Source organism: Onychomys torridus, chromosome 16, assembly GCF_903995425.1.
Source record: "Onychomys torridus chromosome 16, mOncTor1.1, whole genome shotgun sequence".
NCBI classification, from domain to species: domain Eukaryota; kingdom Metazoa; phylum Chordata; class Mammalia; order Rodentia; family Cricetidae; genus Onychomys; species Onychomys torridus.
Window position 1 is genome coordinate 40,255,404 of NC_050458.1, and position 22,583 is coordinate 40,277,986.

Below are 22,583 nucleotides of genomic sequence, written 5' to 3' on the forward strand. Positions count from 1 at the left end.
TGCCATCAGGGAAACCCCAGAGGTTTTATGATGGCTGTGTGTAACATCTACATTGTCTGATGTTTTCACAACCATGATTACAGACAAAGTTCTAAGTGTCTGCAAAGCCAGATAAAGTCCGACTGAGTCAAACACACATGGGCTGCCTCATCATAGGGTTCTTGTCACTCAATCTGTGCAAACAGTGCCCTATAGGATCTGGTACCAGAAGTGCTATCCAGGGTCTTCACATGAGCCTCAGCCGTGGCCCAGCACAGTTCTGGCAGAAAGGAGCCTGCTGTTGGTATCTGAAGGCATCACTCACCCAATCTTAAGCTGGTAACCAAGACAACCACACAGCCCACTGAAAGTCATTCATTCTTCCTTCCTTCCTTCCTTCTTTCTTTCTTTCTTTCTTTCTTTCTTTCTTTCTTTCTTTCTTTCTTTCTTTCTTTCTTTCTTTCTTTCATGATTGCACACATTTGATCATGCAGTTAAAAACTTCTGCCTATCTACCTGCCAGGCTCTGACCCCTAGTAGTCACAGATGCTTCTTAATCCTCTTAGTCTTTGGATAATCCAGGCCACCCTTCATGTCCCCAGAGCCCCAAGGATGACGCAGGAGAAGCTTTGAGGTCCCTGCTCAGCTGGGTGGCAATGGTACTTAGTCTGCCCCACCTGACTTTGGGGATATAGGGATGGTGGTACCATTTCAGCTGTCCTTCTTGGAGATGGCCACAGAGAGATGAGTGAGCTCTGCCCAAGGTCCTATCTGCCCAGTGCCCTACTTCAGGAAGTCAGAGTCTGAGTGAACCCCAACCCATACACTGTATGCAAGTGAGTACCTAGTCTCAGTCCCCCTGCTCATCCTAGGGGGCCTTGGCATCCCTCAGCAGCGTGCCCTCCCTCTAAGCCCCACTTGCTCTGCACCCCCACTTACTAAGCTCCAGCTCTTGCTCCTGCCTGGGCAATGAGCGGCTAGCCTTCCCATAGACTGAGCGGGCGGATTTTTGTGGGGACTGACCGGAGCCATCATTAAGCATAGCCAAAACAGGTTCAGTGATTCTTTGGAGAACAGCACCTGGCAAGGACAAGATATCCATGTGTCTTACCTACCTGGAGATAGAGCAAGGCCACAGGGACTCTCAACCACCCCAAGCCTTCTCATCCTCCCCACTTAGTCACCTCAAGCCTCTCGTGGGTCCCCCTTATTCACTCCGGAGACACCACGGTTGGTCCTATAGGCAGCGTGACATCCAGAAGGCCTTCACGCAGCCTTTCCTGCTCAGCTACTGTGGCGGTTTGAACAAGAATGGCCCCCATAGGTTCATATATTTGAATGCTTGGTCATTAGGGAGTGGTACTGTCTGAGAAGAGTTAGGTGTGGCCTTGTTGGAGGACGCGTGCCACTGGGGGTGTGCTTTAAGTTTTCAGAAGCTCACACCAGGCCCAGTGTCTCCCTCTCTTTCTGTCTACAGATCAGGATGAAGCTCTCATTTACTGCTCCAGTGCCCACCTGGGGCCACCATGCTTGCCACCATGCTTCCTGCTCTGAAGATTCTGAAACTGTAAGCTAGCCCTCAGTCAAATGCTTTCTCTTATAAGAGTTGTCTTGGTCATGGCGTCTCTTCACACCAATAGAACAGTGACTAAGACACCTTCTCAACACAGGCTGGGTGCCTCTGGGGCTACTCTACCACCTCCCCCTGACACTACTTTCTTCTGGCATCCCCTGAACTTGACTCCAGCCCCTGCTTCTCCATGGATGAGCCATCCTACCCACGCCTAGGCTTCCTTGGACCTGTTAAAATGGTGCAGGGATCTGGGGACCCTATGCGTCACCAAGGCCACTTTGAGGCCCAGAGTTCAGAGCACCTGGTCTCATATGTCAACTACAGATTCACCCGATTCTTGGGGTATCTCCTCAGAACCCTGAGCAAATGTCCCATCTGCCCACCCTTGCCAAGTTGGGGTGTACACCAGACCCCAAGGTAGCAGGCTAACAAGTTTCCCTAATTAATCTCACTGCTGATGGGACCCTCACATGTGTCCTGAGATCCACTCTCCATCACTTCCCCTGTCTTGCAACTCTAATGGGAAACTTTCATGTCAGGCTCCTTACCCTACCTTCATTGTCAACTTAGATGGATTTCGAAGTACCTAGGGGATTAGCCAAGCACACCTCTGGAAATGGCTGTGAGGGTGCTTCCAGAAGGGGTCAGTTGAGGAGAGAAGGCCTGACCCAAATGTTGGATGGCACCATTCCACAGGCTGGGGTCCCAGATGGAACAGGAGGAATGGAGAATGTGAGTGGAGTGCCAGCACTCTCCAGTGCCCTGGCCTGCCAGGGTCTATGCTCTTCCTCTCCGCCATGCCTTTCTCTCCATGGTAGACTGAGACCTCCAAAGCTGTGAGTCAAAATTAACTTTGTTCCTTTGCTTCTGTTAAGTGTTCGTCATCACGCAATTAATACACAGCCTACTCCCCCACACTCAAGGCTCCTTGTTCTGGGCACTCTGCTCCACCCTATCCACCTAGCTGCAACCCTTTGCAAGTCCTGCTGGCTCAGGCCTGCCCGAGGCTTCTTTACTCCCTCTGTCCTAAGCCTCCATGTGGCCTCTCTCACTAACTCTATGGCACTGGGGACCTTTGATCATCTGTCTCTCCTGAAAAGAAAGTTCCGTTGCCTTCAGACCTAGGCTCAACAGGCCCGGCACTGTGGGTGCTCACTGTCCCAGGAAGGAACAGATACTGTGGAATAAGCAATGTGTGATTATGAGTGGCTGGGCGATGTGGCCATGAGTGGGGAAGAGTGTAAGGGCCCACCTCCTAGCTGAGGGGAGCAACTCTGATAGGGGTTTGGCCCATTTGCCATTTTTGTGCCCCATCCTGCCCAGTGCTGGAGGCACAGGCAGTGTTGGTGATCTTAACACTGCACCATTTTGAAAAGCCTGTTGCCCACCTGAGTCCTCAAGGTCCTCTCTGGTAACCCAGTGCTCAGCCCTATCACGACCCTGGCTAGGGCCCCTCCCAACTGCGTTTAGCCTTTGCCCACCCCGGCTAGAGCTGGCTCTGGGTTTCCAAGCCACAACGGCCATGCCACTGCCTGGAGATCACAGCTGGCCTTAGTTCCTTCAGGCTGTCCTTTGCTGAAATCTTCCCACCACCTAGTGCTCTTAGTAGCCCTGCTCACCAAGCTAGAGTGAGGTCTCCACAAGCCTCAAAAGAGCCTCAGAAACATTGAACCTCTCCTTTGTAAAGTGGCCTCCTTACAATCTTTTCATGGAAGCAACAGAAATCATTCTCAAATGACTGTCCCCAAACCTGGGGTAGAAGTGAAGGGAAACTGAGTCCGGAAGGCTGCATGGAGGTTAGACCAGACAAGGAAACCAAAGGAAGGCTCAAACAGCAACCTAAGATGGGGGTCACTGAGTCCAAAGCGGGTCGGTCAGTGTGGCTACAGATGGCAGATACGATCTGTACAAGAGTCTAGAGGAGATATCGCTGTCTGTTCTACTCACCCTTCCCTTCCTGTCCCTTGCTTGCTGGCCTCTCTCATGCAAACTATCCTTCCTCTTCGACATAATCCAGCTAGCTTGCACCCAACCTGGCTACCCAAGGCACCTGGGCATCAGCTTTTCAGATCCCCTCTAGTGTTCTCGCTCCCTCATTCTCTCAATCCCTGCCCAAGTCCCCAGCCCCAAAGGCCCTGAAGCACCTTCACAGTTCCTGCAGCACGGTTCCCATGAAGCCACAGTCTTCTTTCATTCTTTGGAGGGAGGCACAAGGGACCCATCACCAGCTTCGTATACACTGCCTTATTACCTGGACTGTTCTTGACTTCCTCCTCGCTTCTCACACCTTCATTTCGTCACCTGCCCATTCCTCCGCTGTGGCCTCTCCCACCTGACCTATCCAGCTGTGTCCTTCTTCTCTGGTTGGTGTTGTTGGGCTCCTATAGGCAGTGAACTTCTGAGGGTCACCAGGAGGTCATCGGTCAGCCTGTGCACGCTGCGGCGAAGAACGACTTTTCCACGTGCTGAAAGGCAGCTCCGAGATGATCTCCAGGCTAATGAAAGAAACACATGGAAAAGACCTGTTACCCACATGTGCACATGGCTTGAATGATCCCACAGAGATCAGTCAGCACCAAGAGCTGCTGAGAATCTAGTAGCCACCTGTACCTGCACCTGTACAGGTCCTTTGCTGTCAAAGACTACCCTATCCAAGGGCGTGGCTTGATTGTCCCTGAGTCCCACTTTCAGGAATTTAATCCATGGGGGGAAATTAGAAATGTGTGGAAATTCACTACTTAAGGATTCTTCCCAAATATTAAATAGCCACAGCGTTCAAAAGGAGATGCCCAGTAGGCTCCTGATGCTGAGTGTCCAATGGATATTGTCTGGCTTAGGGGCAAAGTCCCAGGATTCTAATTTAAGATCCACTTTTTCCCAGACATTGTGATTCCAGGTTTTCTTTTCTGAATCCTCTTTTAAAATTCCCAGAGCAGGGGGTTTGCAAAGGAGCATACTTTATTATTACCAGGAAAACAAAACAAAACAAAACAAAACAAAAAAACGCTACTTAAAACTCAAAACACTATGATTTGTTGTTGTTTGTTTGTTTGGGGTGTTGTTTGTTTGTTTGTTTCTGTGTTTAAAGGCAAACAGACAGGAACTCCCATCTGGACCAGAGAGACTGCAGGCAGACCCTGCAGTCTCCACACCCTGCCCCCACACCCATCTGCCGGAGCCCCCAGCCACTTCCTGAGAATCAGAGACCAGCCCCATGCTTCCATCCTGCCCTGGAACTCCCATCTGGACCAGAGACCAGAGGAACTCCCATCTGGACAAGAGGAGCTCCCATTTGGACAAAATAAGGAGACCCCAGGGACTCCCCGAGACTCAGAGTCCAGCCCCCCAGCTTCTATCTGGCCAGCACTCTCATCTGGACCAGCACTCCCATCTGGCCCAGAGCTTCCATCTGGACCAGAGAGAGGCTCCCTAATCTGTCAGCTCTCTCTGGACCAAGTGCACTGATAAGACCAAGAACGAACCCAAGAGGAGATGGGCAGACGTCAAGGCAGAAGTACATACAACAAAATAAAGAGCAATACAGCATCACCAGAACCTAGCCCTTCTCCAACAGCTAGACCTGAACATCACAGAATGGAAGAAGAAGAAAACAACCTTATAAGTAACATCATGAAGAGGCTAGAGCCTTATATGGAAGAAATCAAAAATAGAGGAACAGACAAACAAAAAATGGGAAGAACGCTATAAAAAACTAGAGGAAAGGACAATTAAAGCAGAAGAAAATATTAAGTCCTTGAAAGAAAATCATGAAAAAGCAAGGGAAACAGTCCAAGACCTGAAGAGGGAAATAGAAAAAATGAAGAAGACACTAGCAGAAGGAATGCTGGAAACAGAAAATCTGAGTAAACAAACAGGAACTTCAGATGCAAGTATAACCAACAGAATGCAAGAGGTGGAAGAGAGGATCTCTGGTGTTGAAGATACGGTAGAAGAAATAGATTCATCAGTCAAAGAAAACACTAAAACCAATAAAGTCATGACCCAAAAGGTCCAAGAAATTTGGGACACCATGAAAAGACCAAACCTACGAATAATAGGGATAGAGGAAAGAGAAGAATACCAACTCAAAGGCACAGAAAATATATTTAACAAGATCATAGAGAAAACTTTCCCAACTTAAAGAAGGAAATGCCTATGAAGATACAAGAAGCCTATAGAACACCAAACAGACTAGACCCCCCAAAAAAGTCCCCTCGCCACATAATAATTAAACAACTAAACATACAGAATAAAGAAAGAATATTAAGGGCAGCAAAGGAAAAAGGCCAAGTGACTTATAAAGGCAAACCAATCAGAATAACACCCGATTTCTCAATGGAGACTTTGAAAGCCAGAAGGACCTGGACAGATATAATGCAGACACTAACAGACCATGGATGCCAGCCTAGACTAATATACCCAGCAAAACTTTCAATCATCATAGATGGAATGAACAAGACCTTCCAAGACAAAACCAGATTTAAACAATACTTATCTATAAACCCAGCCCTACAGAAAGCACTAGAAGGAAAATTCCAACCTAAGGAAGGCAGATACACCCATGAAAACACAGGCAATAGATAACACAACAGCAGTAAACTCCAAAGGAGAGAAGTACACAACACTACCACCAAAAAATAAAAATAACAACAGGAATGAACAATCACTGGTCATTAATATCCCTTAATGTCAATGGACTTAATTCACCTATGAAAAGACACAGACGAACAGAATGGATACGAAAACAGGACCCATCTTTCTGCTGCATACAAGAAACACACCTCAAACTCAAAGACAGACACCTCCTAAGGAAAAAAGGCTGGGAAAAGACTTTCCAGTCAAATGGTCTTAAGAAGCAAGCTGGTGTAGCCATCCTAATATCCAGCAAAATAGACTTCAAACTAAAATCAATCAAAAGAGATGATGAAGGACATTACATACTCATCGCAGGAAAGAAATACCAAGATGAAGTCTCAATTCTGAACATTTATGCCCCAAACACAAGGGCACCCACATATGTAAAAGAAACATTACTAAAGCTCAAATCACATATAAAACCCCACACATTAATAGTGGGAGACTTCAACACCCCACTTTCACCTCTGGACAGATCGGCCAAATTGAAACTTAACAGAGACATAATGGACTTAACTGATGTTATGGCTCAAATGGACTTAATTGATATCTACAGAACATTCCACCCAAACAAAAAAGAATATACCTTCTTCTCAGCACCCTATGGAACCTTCTCTAAAATCGACCACATACTTGGCCACAAAGCAAATCTCAACAAATACAAAACATTTGGAATACCCTCCTGTGTTCTATAAGACCACCATGGTTTAAAGTTAGATTTCAACAACAGAAAAAAAACTACAGAAATCCTACAATCTCATGGAAACTGAATAATCCTCAACTGAATAACCAATGGGTTAAGGAAGAAATAAAGAAAGAAATTAAAGACTTCCTAGATATCAATGAAAATGAATACACCACATACCCAAACTTATGGGATACTATGAAAGCAGTGCTAAGAGGGAAATTCATAGCACTGAATGTCCACATAAAGAAGCTGGAGAAATCTCACGCTAGTGACTTGACAGCACACCTGAAAGCCCTTGAACAAGAAAAAGCAAAGTCTCCCAGCAGGAACAGACACCAGGAAATTATCAAATTGAGAGCTGAAATTAATAAAATAGAAATAAAGAGAACAATACAAAGGATTAATGAAACAAAGAGTTGGTTCTTTGAGAAGATCAACAAGATAAAGGCAAATAGAAGACATTCTGTAAAACCATACCTCTGGCTTTGGGAAGGGAAACTGTGAGGTAGGCAGGAGCTGGTCCGGGGCTCTGCTAGCTCCTGAAAGTCCTGAGCCTGGTGACCTTGGGCAGCCTGAGGAGAAGAAGGGGCACTGGGTGACTCAGGACTGCTTGCTTGCACCTAGCTGTGGATAAACTTGCTGAAGACTTTGGGCTCTGCCTGTGCCAAGGGTCAAGAAAGAGTGAAATGGGGCTAAACCTCGCCAAGGGTAGAGGCTCCCAACAGCCTCCTGAAGAAAGAGAGGCCATTGCAGACGACAGTGACCAGCTCCCACCAGGTGTGCCACCACCACCACCACCACCACCCCCATTCCTGAGGAGAAGTTGAGATTCTCTGATGTCACCTGGCTCTCCAGAGAGGACCCTTGGCTGGGGAGAGACAGGAGGACAATGTAAGATGGGGAAGGTGTGCAGAACTTGATAACAGCAGGGAGGTGCAAGGATGAAGAGGGGGAGGGTCTTTCTCATAGTTCAGGATGTGGGAGTGTGCACCCAGGAGTCCATCCACCATCTCCTACTGAAGCTTCTAAAGTAAGTCCCAAGCCCCCACTGTGGGATTTGGTTCTTGTGAACAGGGGACAGACTTCAAAGGTACTCTAAGATGACCAAACTGGACTAGTCCCCACTTGGGTCAACTGTGGGGCTTAATTAAGGGGGAATGCCTCCCTAAAGACAGACCTGTCTTTGGGTTACTATCCCCCTAAGGCTCAGTAGGGATTGTGTCCTGAGAAATCCAACCAGAAGCCCCCAGTGGCGGTGGCAGCGGCGGCAGGGTGGGGGTGGGGGGTGGAACTTATGACAAGTTCCCAACAGCCACTGCCTGGAGGTCAGGAGGGAACCTCACCCCTGAGGATTCCATCCTAACTGACACTGATGGCAGTTGAGGGGCAGTGGCCACCAGAGCCATCATGTCCAGGGACAGAGGCATTAGCCAAGCCAGTGGCAGCTGGGCTCTGTGTCGTTTGAAAAGTCAGAAGGGCTGCTGGAAATAGCCCCATCGGGGCTCTAAGGAGCGTAAAACTTCGGCCCATCTGACAGTCCCAGGAAGAGACTCTGCCCCGCTAGGAGGCTTGAACACCATGTGCAGCTGCTTGGCAGAGTCTGCTTCATGGTCTGGATGGCTAGGCCAACTGGTGGGGGTCCTCCCTAGAGCCCCTGTGAGGTCTGCCGGTCTGTTTCTAGCCTGCGATGCCCCCACTAAGCTCCAAGTCTGACTGATGACCTGAGGGCCGAAGAATGAGCATTGTCTGGATGTTCTCAGGACATAGTTCTGTAGACTCACCCGGGCTCTTCCCAGGGCATTTGGACTATGTTACTCTTAGATTTGCAATGCCCCTCAGAACGACAGTTGGAGGGGGTGTGGCTAAGCCAACTGCCACCTGCAGAGCTGAAAGATCGCCAGTAACCCCTATCCCAGGGTGACAGACAAGGCAATGGCTGTGCAGGCTAAAGGTGGAAAGGTTACCTAGAGAAACGCATGGCCCCATGAGTCCCCCAGCACTGCCCCCACTGGGCCTCAGGAACGACTCTTGGTCTGGAATTCAGCTGACTTCAGCACAGGGCTCATACCCAAAATTAAACAGGTGTGGTAACCCATCAGTGACAAGCTTTTATATTGCTCATTTTCAGTTTCTTTTCCTCAATTAAGGATACTGAATCCCTGAGTTGGCCTCCAGAAGTCGGAGCCAGTTCACAACGAGGCTTTGGGAACTTTTGAGGGAATTCTAATGAACCATGTGACTCTCTATGAGTTGAGGCAGAGAAAGGCCAGCAGATTGAAGCTTTGTGGCCAGAAAGGGTCTCCCTGATGCAAAGCTACTCCTGGGAAGACAAAAGCCAGGTGGGTCGGGCTGGCACACAGAGGAGGCTGCCAAGGGACATCCATATTTTGTCAAGAGAGAGGGTCCCACAGAGAAGAACTGGGGTCTAGGGCTTAGGGCCAGTCTCAGGTCCCCCAAAAATTCCTGAATGAGAAACCCCAGGGCAGCTGCTGTGTCTGCCTCAGGGCCTCTTGAGAGGCCTCCTTCCTTTCCAGAAAATGCCCTGAAGTTCTTACTGCACCCTGCTCACTGCCCCCTCCCTGAGACATTTTGGCCTCTCATTCCTGAGGAACTTTGGGATGGAGACCTCCCTTCTGAGCCCACTGCCTGTGGAGTAAGGGAATTGCTCAAGGGTCACTATTAAACATGTTAAGCAGTTAGCTTGAGATAAGTTTGGGGATCTTTAGGGGACAGGTCCGTCTGTCTGTACCCTGAGAAATGATAGTTTGGAGCTTTATGGTTTCTCATCTACAATTAACAAAAGGCACCAGACAGTCCAGAATGCAAGGTCTGTAGCAGAAGTGATGGTTACACGAGGCCGTGTAGCCCTGGTTGGAACCAGGTTGAACTTGGGAAAGACTTTTTTTAACTGTCCCAAACCTGTGTGAGAGAGTGGAGTCTTCTATATCATAGATCCAAGTTGCCGCCTATAAAATTTTGATGGTGCACGTCTGTATTCTATCTGACACGCCAGCATAAAAATGCCACGATGTATTTTCTGGCACACCACCCTTCCCTACTCTGCAAAAGATGGTCAGGGCAAGCCAGAAACTCTGGCCCTGGCTGAGGAGGACCCAGGATTTGGGGACTAGTTTGAAATAGAATCTCATTTTATCTGTGAGACAGTGTCAATGACTGCAACCTTTTGGGTAGTGGATGCATTTAGAATATCCCTCCTGTTAGGACAAACAAAGGTCCCACTAGGCCATTAGTCACTGCCCCACTAGTTCAGCTACCCTCCCTTTGAAAACTTATATTGATACATCCTTAGAGCCATGGTAGCACTGAGCGTACATGTGGCTTGGGGATCTGGATTGAGTCCTCCCACACACCCATAGCCCACAGATTCCCTTGGACTTAAAACCTTAGCTGTTTACCACAGAGGGTTCCCCCATACCATTTTTAAGAGTTCCCTAAGAACATGGAGACTCACCTAGGCTCAGGCCTGAGAAGGTTGTATTTGGAGGTCAAGGCCCCTGGGCATCCACTGTTTTAATTTAATTTTTTTTTTTTGAGCAACCAGGAATAGCTACATGCTGTGTATATTTACTAGGAAGGACTCCCCCTTAGCTTATTTCTTTTTGTGCCTTCTCAAATGGGTCCATGTGAGCCCATTGCTGTCCTAACCTCTGACGGATTGTAATGACAACATGCTGCATCTGTGACTGTACACAAAAGACTCTTGAGGCTCCTAATACATCCAGTACCAACCCATGAGCCCACAGGACTACTATGGAGATAGGAAGCATCTGTTTCCCCAGAAGCCAGGAGCCAACAGAACCACCTCAGCCAAACTTCCTTTATCATACTTTGTGCATAGGCCCAAGGCTGTGCAGAAGCAAATGCCATGGTTAATGTAGCAAAGAAGACAAAACCAAGGGGACCTTTTAATTTTTTAACCTCCAGGCCCCAAGACTGTGACTTCTTATTCCTGAAACATGTCTTTTTTTTTTTTCCTTTCAAAACTGAAGTAAAAGATAGTAGATAGCTTTGAATCTGACCTATCAGATGCTCCTAGAGATCCTACAGGAAAAGGAAGTAGGTTTGTGAGCTGGGAGAGCAAGGCTTCTAGGTAATAGATACAGTATGCCTCAAGGTCAGGCACCCCCCAACAGACAGAGAAATATATTTGAACCAGACCAGCTCCTAGACGCAGACATGCTTGCCGACCAGGTTCCAGCCACATTCATTTGGCCAAACCAGGAAGCATTGTCAGGCATCTGCACCAGAGAACTGTAACCTCCCCGTGCTGTGTCCCGGTTGCACCGGACTCTGAGACAAGTAGAACCTGTCCCCAAACTCTATATCAAGGACATGGCACCACTTTTTGCCTCACAGGAATCCCTGAGCAAAAGCTGAATCTGGTCTCTGTGCTTCTCCAACAGGACCAGTGGTGGGCAGGTTTCAACAACAGCTCCCAGGCAGGGAAAAGACCTATGAGCTCAGACGGAAGGCTCCATCTGGGCCACCAGTGATTTGTAGTAGGGATTCACTGAGACTGTTTCTTGATGGGGAGTAAGAATGGAACAATAAGAACAGAGCAGATATGATACAGAGATTATTGACAGAAAAAGAGAACTTGAAACTCTGGAGGGCAACTGGATGCTCAGGAAGGGAGAGGCGACGCATCTCGGGAGGCGGGAAGATCCCCACAGGGACTGTCCCACCTCTTGTCCTCCATACTCACCATGTTACAGAAGTGATGACCCAGCCCCTCCCTGGCTGGAAATTTCAGCGTTAGCATGAAGTTCGCTCTTCAGTGTGGGGTATGCTCCTTGTGGTGGTTCACAGGCCATCCATCACTGCTGACAACTCCAAGGAAATGTGTTAGAAACGCGAGCAGCCTGGATTTCACACGAAACAGCACGTCGTCACACCGTGCTTTCTCAGACCGACCCTCGGCTAAGAGGCCCCGGGGTGGGGTGGGGGTGGGGCTCCTCCAAATGTCTTGCACAGGCCGCCCGCGTCCCTCTCTGTCACCCCTTGGGGTGGAGTCCTGAGAATCTTTTGTTTTAGAGAGAAGGGCAGATGTGGTGTGGGAAATGTTCTGTCACTGTGACGAATACTTGACCAGACAAGGGAGGGAGGGATTATTTTGGCTCGTAGTTTCAATTGTTTTATCCTATGTGGGGGCTGAATCCATTGCTTAGCATGTGAGACAGAGTAAACTACTGACTCCTTAATGGCCAGGACGCATGACAACAGACCACGTCCTTCAGCAACATTCTCCCAATGAACCGCTTTGAGCAAGACCCCACCACCTCCTAAATGCCACCAAACTGCGGCTCCAGCAACAGATTAATCCGCTGGTGAGGTGAGAGTGCTGTCACCTCCCAGTGACTGGATCCACCAGCTGGGCACGAAGACTTCGACTCTTCAGCCTTTTGGGGGATATTTCGCAGCCAAACCACACGGGGTCACCCTCACCCTAACAGAGACCTGAAGAAAAAGAGCTAGTGCCAAGGCACTTCAGACTGCTTCCTTCCTTCAAGGGCCCAGAACCCCGGGGTGGGGGTTTGCTTCCTTCCTTTAAGGGCACAGAACCCCGGGGTGGGGGTTCACCTTGCCAGGGGCTTTAGATTGTACTATGTTTTGTTGACTTGCGTTTGTCTCCATTACCTATGGAGTTGGGGGGGGGGTGGCGGAGAAATTGGGGCACTAGGGTACAAGATAGGGTAGTGTGGACCAATGCTGGTCGGTGGCTCCCATGTTTGCAGAGAGAGATGCAGAGGTATGGGGCTCTTCTTGGCTTCCCAGTTCATGGTGGCCATGGCTACCCACCAGGTTACCTCTACAGCTTCTTTTGTTATTCTGCACCCAGGATATCCTGTTCCCTGTCACTTTGGAAAGAGAGGAGGCAAAGCCTTAAAATCCTTCAAGAAAGACAGACTTTTGACATCACAGTCATGAAAGAGGGCGAGTAAGCCAAGGAGGGGTATTTCTGCTTGGAGAATGGGTACAGGCCTCACTGAGGAAGTGGGTATGGGAGCTAGGGCTTGAAACACATATAGACATTTGCTGGGTGGTTGAGGGGGACACAAGGCCTCATAGAAGTAGAACGTGAGCACAGGGACCCACAGCAAGAGGGATGTGGCAGGCTGGAGGCTGAGAATACTAGACGGGGCTTTGTCCTCATGATAGCCAGCCTGGCCCACATAGCAGAAGGAGGAAGTGGGCTGGCACCCATTGCAAAGCCATTTTAATGTGCAAGGTGTCTTATGAAATTTGAAGGGTGTGAAGTGGAGGCGGGTGACAACTTTGGGCCCTTTCAAGAGGAAAGGCCCATTGAGGAGGAGATAAAGGAGGTAGCCACCCTACTTCCTTCCACCCATCTGAGCTGTCACTCAGCCAATGTCAAGTGGCCCAGAATGGGAGCCAGGTCACCCAATCACAGGAAGACAGTCTGGCTTGTCAGGACTTTTCTTCCATCTCTGGGCTAGAGCAGAGAGGGTCCCATGATTGCCGCCTCAGTTGTCCCAAGAGAGTGTCCCTCACCTTTGAATCTGAGTCCCAGATGGGAACTGGAGTTCAGGGAGGAATCCCGGGATTGGAAGTCCTCGGGGTGGTCTGGAGGGCAGGGTGAGAATTTAGAAGGTACCCTGATCAGACTCTCCTGGATACAACACAGCCTTCACACCACCAGCAGTAGTCCCTTGCCCCCTGATCCCATAGGGCCAGGCCAGAGGTAGGTACCCACTCTGTGCTCCTGTGGAAGCCCCACACCTCTACCAGTGCTACTTGGTCTTGATACCAAACCTTTTCCTCCTGAGTACCCATTGGCAGAGACTCCAGCAGTCCTGAGACCCTGCAGGAAATTGCATCAGTGGCCAGTGAATGAAAGGGAGGGGTCACCTTTAGAAGCGGCTTCTCTGCAGGCTTGAAGCCTAAAGTTTTTTCCTAGGAGAGAGCTGTGAGGGTATGGTATGCACAATGTCTGTTATTGTCAGAGCTCTCCTCAGAAAGGGGGCCTTCAGGGACCAGGCACTCCTTCCTTCCTACCCTAATTTGGTTGGATCTGTTATGGAGATGGTGGGTGTCTTTTACAATGAGATGATAGTGAGCCCAAGATAATCTGGAGTGTTGGTGGCAGTGTCTGGGGGATAACTAGGTGGTCGGGTAGTGTGTGGTCATTGGCGTCTGGCTGTTACTCAAGCAAGAGAGCAGGACCTGGGAGAGAACACTGGGTCCTGGGATTTAAGGATCAGCTATGGAAAGATCTCTGAGCTGCTTTGCCTGGGTAGGGCCCACTGCACAAGGCTGTGATGAAGGCTGACCAGACGCTGCTGGCCTTGGACAGAGCCAGCCCCCCAAACAGTGCACTGTAGGTGCTGTGTTGTTGGGAAACACCGCACAGTATGGGTTGGGTTATGACTGGGTAGGTGGGGCTCTGAGGGTGGTAGGCATATCCCCCAGGCCAGGAGACTGGGGTAGTAGGAGCAGCATTGAGAACAGGGCAGAGGCCTGGGAGCATAGCATCTGTGTCCAAGGAGGAGTCAGGAGTACTGTGGTGGTGGTGGGGGGGGGATGGTTAGGGGTGGTGGGGGGGGGGGGGGGAGGGAGGAACACAGATGATCCAAGGCCACTGTGTAGATGGTCTCTACCCCTCACTTCTGCCTTCTGTCCCTCTGATATATGGCATAGGTCCAGGCTGCAGGCTGGACACTGGGTTGGAAGAGTACAGTGGACAATAGGACAAGCTAAGTACAGTCCTTTCCCTACTAAGCCTCGGGGGGATACAGATCTGGTTAAAATGAAGGCCCTGTCACACGCAGTGGGTGCTCCATGGGCTCACAGCTCAAACTGGGCAGGACTGCAGCCTGGACGAGCTGGGGAGGAAGCCTGACCCCTCAAGACTTCTCTCCGCATAGGATGCTTTTGCCCACACCCGAGAAGGAGAAGCTGGGGAGGAGTCCTGACGTGCTGAGACTCCACTCGTCCCCAGAAGTCTGTCCTTACTTTAGACGTCATCCTCCAAGGGTCAAGTTGGAACACTAAGAAGAATGGAATATGAAGTGGGTCCGACTCGTTGTCACATCCATACACCCAAGCTCTCCCTTCTCAGAGCCCCCCCCCCCCTGCCCACACAGATGCAGTGGTTTTATCAACCATAGCAGAGGTGAGCTCTGAGTCCTACAGGCCCTCAGTCATGTCTGTTCAAGGATTAATGTGTGTACAAAAACGTACCTGTGAAACCTGGTCACAAGGTGAGGTTTCCAGAACAGAAGAACAAATGAAAGGTAGATGGTCTGACCCCCTTCCCTTGACACCTCTTGCGGAAGCACGGGAAATGAGGAGTACTCTGCTTCCTTCTGCCCGGGAGCTGCAGACCCTTGCCAGCATCAACCTGTTGCCCAAGAAGTCTTAGACCCCTGAGAGAGAATGATCTTGCCTAACTCCTCTGGGCACTGATGCGCTGTGCTGAGTGTGTGAGCGAGCGAAGGGAGTTGGTATGGACAGATGAGGCACGGGGCCCATTGGAGCCAACGACGACGTACCAGCTGAGGCTAGACGTCCCTTGGAGGCTTCAGCTGCAGCGTGTTTGGCTGGGGGCAGACGGGTGGAGAAGGGAGCCTTTCCCAGACATTCCTCAAGAGGGGAGGGGAGGCACTGGCAGCCTCACGAGTCTCGGGGAAGAAGGGATCTGAGTGTGCAGAGGAGACTGAGATGGCCAGTGTTGTCCAGGCTTACCCATAGAGGTGGACACGAGATGAGTCTGTTCAGAAATGGGAGCGGCAACAGCAAGGAATAAGGTCAACACCCCTCACGTTTAGGGACCCCCATGAATGGGCTGCCTTCCCTCGCCATCCTCCAGGGCACACAGCCAGGGCCCTCAGGGCTGGAGTGGAGTCCCAGGGCTCCCGGCACAGAACTCACTCAGCAGAACTGGGCGTGAATTTCTGTGTTTTTTGTTTCATTCTCTGTGTGCCTCTGTCCCCTGCATCAAGCCAACCAACCTCTGTCACCGCAGCTGTTCGGTAGGCCCCGGACATGGGTAGTCAAATTCCTTCCCAGGCAAGTTTTAGGGTGACCTAGTCTTTCATGCTATCTCTGGTTTGAGTGTTAGGGTAAGCATTTAGCAAAAGAAGTGGCGCATCACCTCTTCTCCTGCTTCTGGAGCAGACCACAGAGCTGGTGCAGTCCTCTAGGCATGAGAGGGGAGGTATTTAGCAAAGAGAATTCTGTCCTGGGAGGGGAGTCTCTAAATTGAGAGCCAGTTCTATCTCATTGGCTCCCTCATTCATACATGTTCATGTGATCTTTGAATGGACCAATTCTAATTTTGAAACCTGTTTTCTTCAAATATCTCTTCTTCAGCCAGTGAGGCCAGAGATGAATGATTCTGGTCTGAGTGATTAGAAAGACTCTAGGAGAGTGGAAATGCCGGGCTGCAGTGCTGAGGCTGGAGAGTAGGCATGAGGCTACTATGGGGCTGGGCTAGATGTTGCCCCTCCCCAGGCCAGAGAGGCTTCTCAGCTGTGACCCACACCTTCATCTGCTATCTCCTGTACCCAGTACACACCTTATGCAGATGGAAACCCCCTCCTCCTCCCAGCTGCAAAAGCCACAGGGCATCCTGGGAGGCAGGAGTGCCGAGGATCATCACAGATTATTTCCAAAAATGCAAAGCAGAAGTCTAGGAGAGTGGGTTAGTCTGTCCAGGTGAGGGGAAGGCAGGGTGAGATTTTATTTCACCTTTCCCCTCCGGGGATCCTTGTCTTAGGAGCCCAAGTACAGGGCCCTGTGGGCCTGGGATCTACCTTCTGGAAAGTTCTCCCTAATGCCTCCGTAAGGCCTGTCTGATGAGAGCTAGGCTGAGGGACAGAAGCCTGGGCCCGCTTCCCCTGCTAAGAGCACCTGGCCACGCCTCAGTGTGTCCCTCCCTGGCCTGGAAACTGTGGAGCTAATCTGGAATAGTGACTACCAATGCCCCTTAGGGAGGAAGGTGTAAGATATTGCTGAACCTCTGGGACAGATAGGCTATCAAGCCATCTGTTTCCCTCATCACTTTCCCGGCAGGTTCCCAAAGAGAGCAGAGAAGTAAAAGGTTCCGGCCTTGTGCTACCCTAGGGTTCTGGCATGGACTTTTCTTTCCAGAGCAGCCACTGTCCTGTAGGGCCCAGAGACTCATGGGATTTGGGGTTTGGCTTGGTGGGCTTCGGCTATATATCATCACTCCCTCTATCCTTAGCATCTTGTCTAGGCCTTGGCTGCTATGCCAGGGAGGGGTAATGCTCTCCTGAGATATCTTTCCAGTAGAGGGAAGACTACATATCTGTCCCTGTGTAAAAGTGGACTCAGGGAGCTGGAGGTAAGCTCTAGGAAGTAAGCGGTACCATGCTCTTCTAGAATGGAGCCACTAGCTCAGACCACAGCTGCCAGCCTGGACATCTCCGGTCTCAGGCTGAGTCCTGCCCTAAATTGCTTCATATTGTGTGAACAGTGGCTTTCAGGCTGAGCCTTGCCCTGCGTGACTCCAGGCGACAAGAAGTACTTGGCTCCCTTTTGAATTGCTCATGCAGCTCAGAATGACTCCGCAGCTCATTGTGCACACAGGCACCACCTGTCCAGCACCTCCCACGTGACACAGACTGATAAATAACTTCCTTCTAAAGTAAAACTTCCTTCTAAAGTAAAAAGTTACAAGACGCAAACACACCAAAGAAGATGGGAACATGGGTATAGTACAAGGACATATTGAAACTGGAACAGAAAAATAGGACCTGAGACTACCTTGTTATTGGGGGTCTGGGGTGAGGGGTGGTTTTCAGAGGGTACTACCAAGTTTATTCTGTGGGATAGACAGAGCTGTACATTCTGGAAGGAAGACCTGCACAGCGAAAGTGGCTGTGGGAGTTGGCTGTGCTCTCTCTAGCCAGAGGTCCCCGTCAGGATTTCCCATCAGTCATAATGACCTTTGGTGGAGCTCTTCAAATCCTGGGAGTGGAGGGGTTGTCTTCAAGTCCTGGGCAAGATCCTACAACTGTTCCAGGGATCTGGGTGCAAGATGGCCATGTAGGGGTACCTCCAGGTTCATTCTATAGGCTGGACAAAGAACGTTGCCCTACCCTGGAAAGAAGGCCAACGTAGAGACAGAAGTGACAGCCTCAGTGGACGTGACAGCCACAGGAGCGAGAACAAGGCCCTCTCAGAGGGGCCCATCGCTGCCTTCTCGCTCAGGCTAAGCTGCCCTGGCCTCACTTCATTCTTCTCTCTTGGAAACTGGCACCGACTGCCACTGGGAATGGGGGCAATGATTGTCCTAACTGGTTCCTGCTGAGGACTAAAGAAAGAAGTCCCTCAGCGGATGGGTCTCCAGGGCTGATCCAGGAATGTTTCAACAGAACTAGTCAGTCATAGAGATTCAGAGGGAAGGACAGCTAACTGATGATAGTCTGCCCTTACATCGTGCAAGTGAGGTGACGTCTTTTATATAGGAGGTAAAACTGTTATAGTAACTATAACCGCTATTGAAAATGTGGTTAAAAACAGTTGGATCAGCTTCGCCTTTTCTAGGGGTAGAGAACAGGCAAGAAACCATCCTCAAAGCCCACTATAAGCTGTGCCATGAGCATCAATGAGACTGATGGTTTCCTTGATGCCTTAGTCCTTTGGGAGGTGTGCATGGAGAAGGAGGCCACTGGCTTGACTTGAGCTCAAGAAGCCTCTGTCAGCCACCTCAGAGGTCAGCCATAGTGTGTCTCCTGTCACCATCTCATGAGGAACACTGGGAGACAAGGCTAATAAAGAGGACTCTCCAATGTCATAGTTAATATGTCGTGTTCAATGAGATGGACTGCAACCAAGGAATGGCTGAACCACCCACCAGAGACCCGAAGACAGAGAAGGTCAGAGAAACGGTCCTCTAGTTTTGACAGATCTAATTGTGGCTGTGCAATCACCTTGTACATCAGACTCCTACACAGTGGAGTGAATTCCTGCAAACTTAAAAATGTAGTCAAATGTAGTCAGTTATAGTAACTGTCTCATTGGCAGTGCCCCCTGATGCCCTGATCAATGTACAAAATGTAATACCTGGTGAGGGTTGATGCCATGGACCAAACTTGAATGAAGTCTGGATTCTAGTCTTGTTGAAAGCACGACCAGACATTTAATTGATAATCTAAGAGAGAAATATCCCACTGGATTTTGTAAGATTGCCTTGTGCTGCCCCATGGGCACTATCCTAGTGTCCTGAACAATTTGCCCCAAATCTGTGAGGTTGCCAGCAGGATATCTGATAGTCTCCTTTAATCAGGGAACATGGGTGCTTAAGGCACAGAAGGACATGTTACAACTGGGAGAGTCAGTCTCCCAGAAAGTGTCTCCTATAGTTGGTAAATGTATTCCTAAATTTAGCCTCAGCACTTGAGAAGATGGCCGTGGGTCTGTTTTTCCTCAGCTTCAGGTAGACCCCACAGGACTGAATTGAGCCAAAATAATGGGGTCCCACATTTGGAAGCATTTTTCTTATCAAGAAGAAAACCATTAGTGTGAAATAAGTAGCTAAACCTACTGTCCAGGGACTTTACCAGTCCCTTGTGTTGTTGGGGGGGGGGGGCAGGAAAAAAAAGACATACCACTAATTTGGTTATACTTTGCTTTTACATGTTTAACAACATGTGAGTTGGCAGAGCTGGCTCCTTGGTTCTTCCTTTTACCACTTTTTCCATCTACGTGAGAATAAGTCAAAAGCCTTGCTAGACCATGACTTTGCTTGAACATATGGAGGGAATTTTCCATCTGTGTTGACCCTCCTCTTTGTAGATGGGGCACTGGTTAGTGGTCCCCCACCCAAGTGGAGTGAGTCTCTTTGGCCTCCCTGAACAAGAGAACAGATGTCTCTCCAGACTTACAGAACATTTTGAGAGATGTTCCATGGTCCCCTTGGACCTAGTTGACCTTGGAAGACAGAGGATAAATAATGTTTTCATCCTTTAATCCTTCTCTCCACATTAGTGTAGCCTCCAGATATGGTTATTGAGCACTCAGAAGGCCAGTTGCACCAGTCTGGAACTTTTTGACTACCTTGTAGTATTTGGATAAAGGTTATTTTGTTTTTAAATAAGCAAACAAAGATTTAAACTTCCATCAAACGTACTTTATTAAGCCAGTCCCTGCAATGATTAAACAGGACAGACCAATAACTCCATTGACATACGCAGAAGTTTGCCATCACCATATGGAACTTTGACCTTAAAATTTTAAGAGCTGGAGAGATGGTTCCACAGTTAAGAACAATGATTTGATGCCCAGCAACCATATGGTAGCAGTCTGTAACTAGTTCCAGGTGACCTGATGCCCTCTTCTGGCCTCTGTGGGAACTGCATGCACACGGTACACAGACACAGGCTGGCAAAACACACATACATGTAAAACAAAAATAAAAATTTAAGGAAATTTAATTATTTTAACTATATAACATATTTTATGTTCTTGGGCATTTCACCAATGGTATGTCTGTGTGGAGGTTTCAGAAGCCATGAACTGGATTTACAGACAACTGTGAGCTGCCATGTGGTTGCTGGGAATTGACCCCAAGTCCTCTGGAAGAGCAGCCAGTGCTCTTAACTGCCGAGCCACTTCCCCATGGAACTTAATACCATGTACATAAATCATATCCAGGGCTCATCCTTTACCCACCGTAAGCCACTTACTCAGGCCTTCACAAGCTGCATAAACTTTGTGGTCCTCCTTCCCATCCTGGAAACATCATCATCCTAACTACTAACCCTTTCCCCATCATTTCCTTATCCAGACCTTTTTATCTCTATTCTTCAATAGCTTTCCTTCCCTACACTGCGTTCTTCGCCTTCATTTTGTACTTTTACTCCTTCTGTGTTCTTCATTCTGGTCTGCCTTTAGCCCTCTTCTCTACTTTCTGTACCTCAACTCTTTCTTTTCTCTTAACTAGCAGAGTAGAGTTTCCCTCCCAGCTGGGGCTGCATCAACCCTGTCCTCGGGCCTCTTCCAGCTCAGAAGAAGTACATCTTCTTAGACTGTCTGATAGGTGTCCCCCAAATGGTCAGTGATCTCTTCTTCCAGTTACATGAAGGGGACATTGAGATGATGTAGGTAGTCCCAAAGAAGGGGGCCAAGTAAGTTCCCCTTTGACTTTCTGGAAAGTATAGTAGTCCTCAGGCTCCCATACCATAGGGTCTGGGGATATTTCTGTGTCTCCATAAATAGTTGACTGAGGAGCCTGGCCAGCAAAGCCAGGAACCCAGTTCCTACAGAAGCCTGTTACCCTGAGGAAAGTCCTCTTAACAGTCTGTATAGATTAGGATAGGCTGAACTCATGCAAGCCTCGGGTTATATTTCCCCCTGTAATATCATTCCCAAGTAGGTAACTCAAGACTGGCATAGTTGAGTGTTTCCTGAAAGATTCTATGTCCCTTGGGAAATGTCATCTTTAGATGTCCTACAATGTAGCAAATACTCTACATAGTGAAGTAAGTGTATATGGGAACTTAACCAGTCCCTGAGATCTGGGCTAAGGCCAATCCAAATAAGTGGTGACTGTCTCTGAATTCCTGGGATAGGACTATTCAAGTGACTTGTCTTGCCTTATGATTCAGATAGTTGAGGGCAAATAAGAGCTGACTGTGAAGATGTAAGGAACATAAAAGAAGGCGTCCTTCAAATTAAAGACAGAACAGCACATTGTCCAAGGCAGGATCTGAGTCAGGAGGGTATAGGGGTTGGGGACCACAGGTCAAGGGAGACCACAGCCTCATTGATTAGCTGGAGGTCTTGCCCTAATCTCCATTTTATCCAATCCTGTATTAATTACTTTTTTTTTTTTTGAGACAGAGTTTCTCTTTGTAGTCCTGGCTGTCCGGAACTCATTTTGTAGACCTAGCTGGTCTCAAACTCAAGAGGCCCACTTGCCTCTGCCTCCTAAGTGCTGGGATTAAAGGTGTGTGACACCATGCCCAACTTTCTTAGTTACTTTTTAATTGCTGTAACAAAGCACAGTGAAAGGAAAAGAAAGTGATTTGGGTCCCATGGTTCCAGAGCGTTAGCGTGCATGAACATCATGGCGGGGAGCATAGTGGCAGGCAGGCAGGCATGGCACTGGGGTGTTGAGAGCTCACATCTTAATCCACAAGCATGAGTTAGAGAGAGCTAACTGGGAATGACAAGGGCTTTTAAAACTTCAAAGCCCATCCTAAGCAACACACCTCTTCCTACAAGGCCACACCTCCTAATCCTTCTCAAACAGTTCCACCAACTGGCACCAAATTTTCAAAAGCCTATGAGGGCTCTACTCAATCTACTAAATTCCACTCCCTGGCTCCCCATAGACTCATAGTCATAATGCAAAATGCATTTAGTACAACTTCAAAAGTCCCCCATAGTTGTTTATAGTCTCAACACTGTTTAAAAGTCCAAAGTCTCTTCTTAATTGTAACTCCCTGCATAATCAGAAAAGCAATTTACATACTTCTAACATACAATGGCACAGAATATATATTACTGTTCAAAAATGAAGGGAAGGAAGGATAGTAAGGAAATACTGGACCAAGCGAGACCAAAACCCAGCAAGGCAAACTCCAAATTCTGTTGCTGAATGTCTGATGTCAAAGGGCTTAGATGGCTCTCCTCATCTATCTTTGCTGACTGCAACATACTTCTCTTGGGCTGGTGATACTCCTTGTCTGCAGCTAT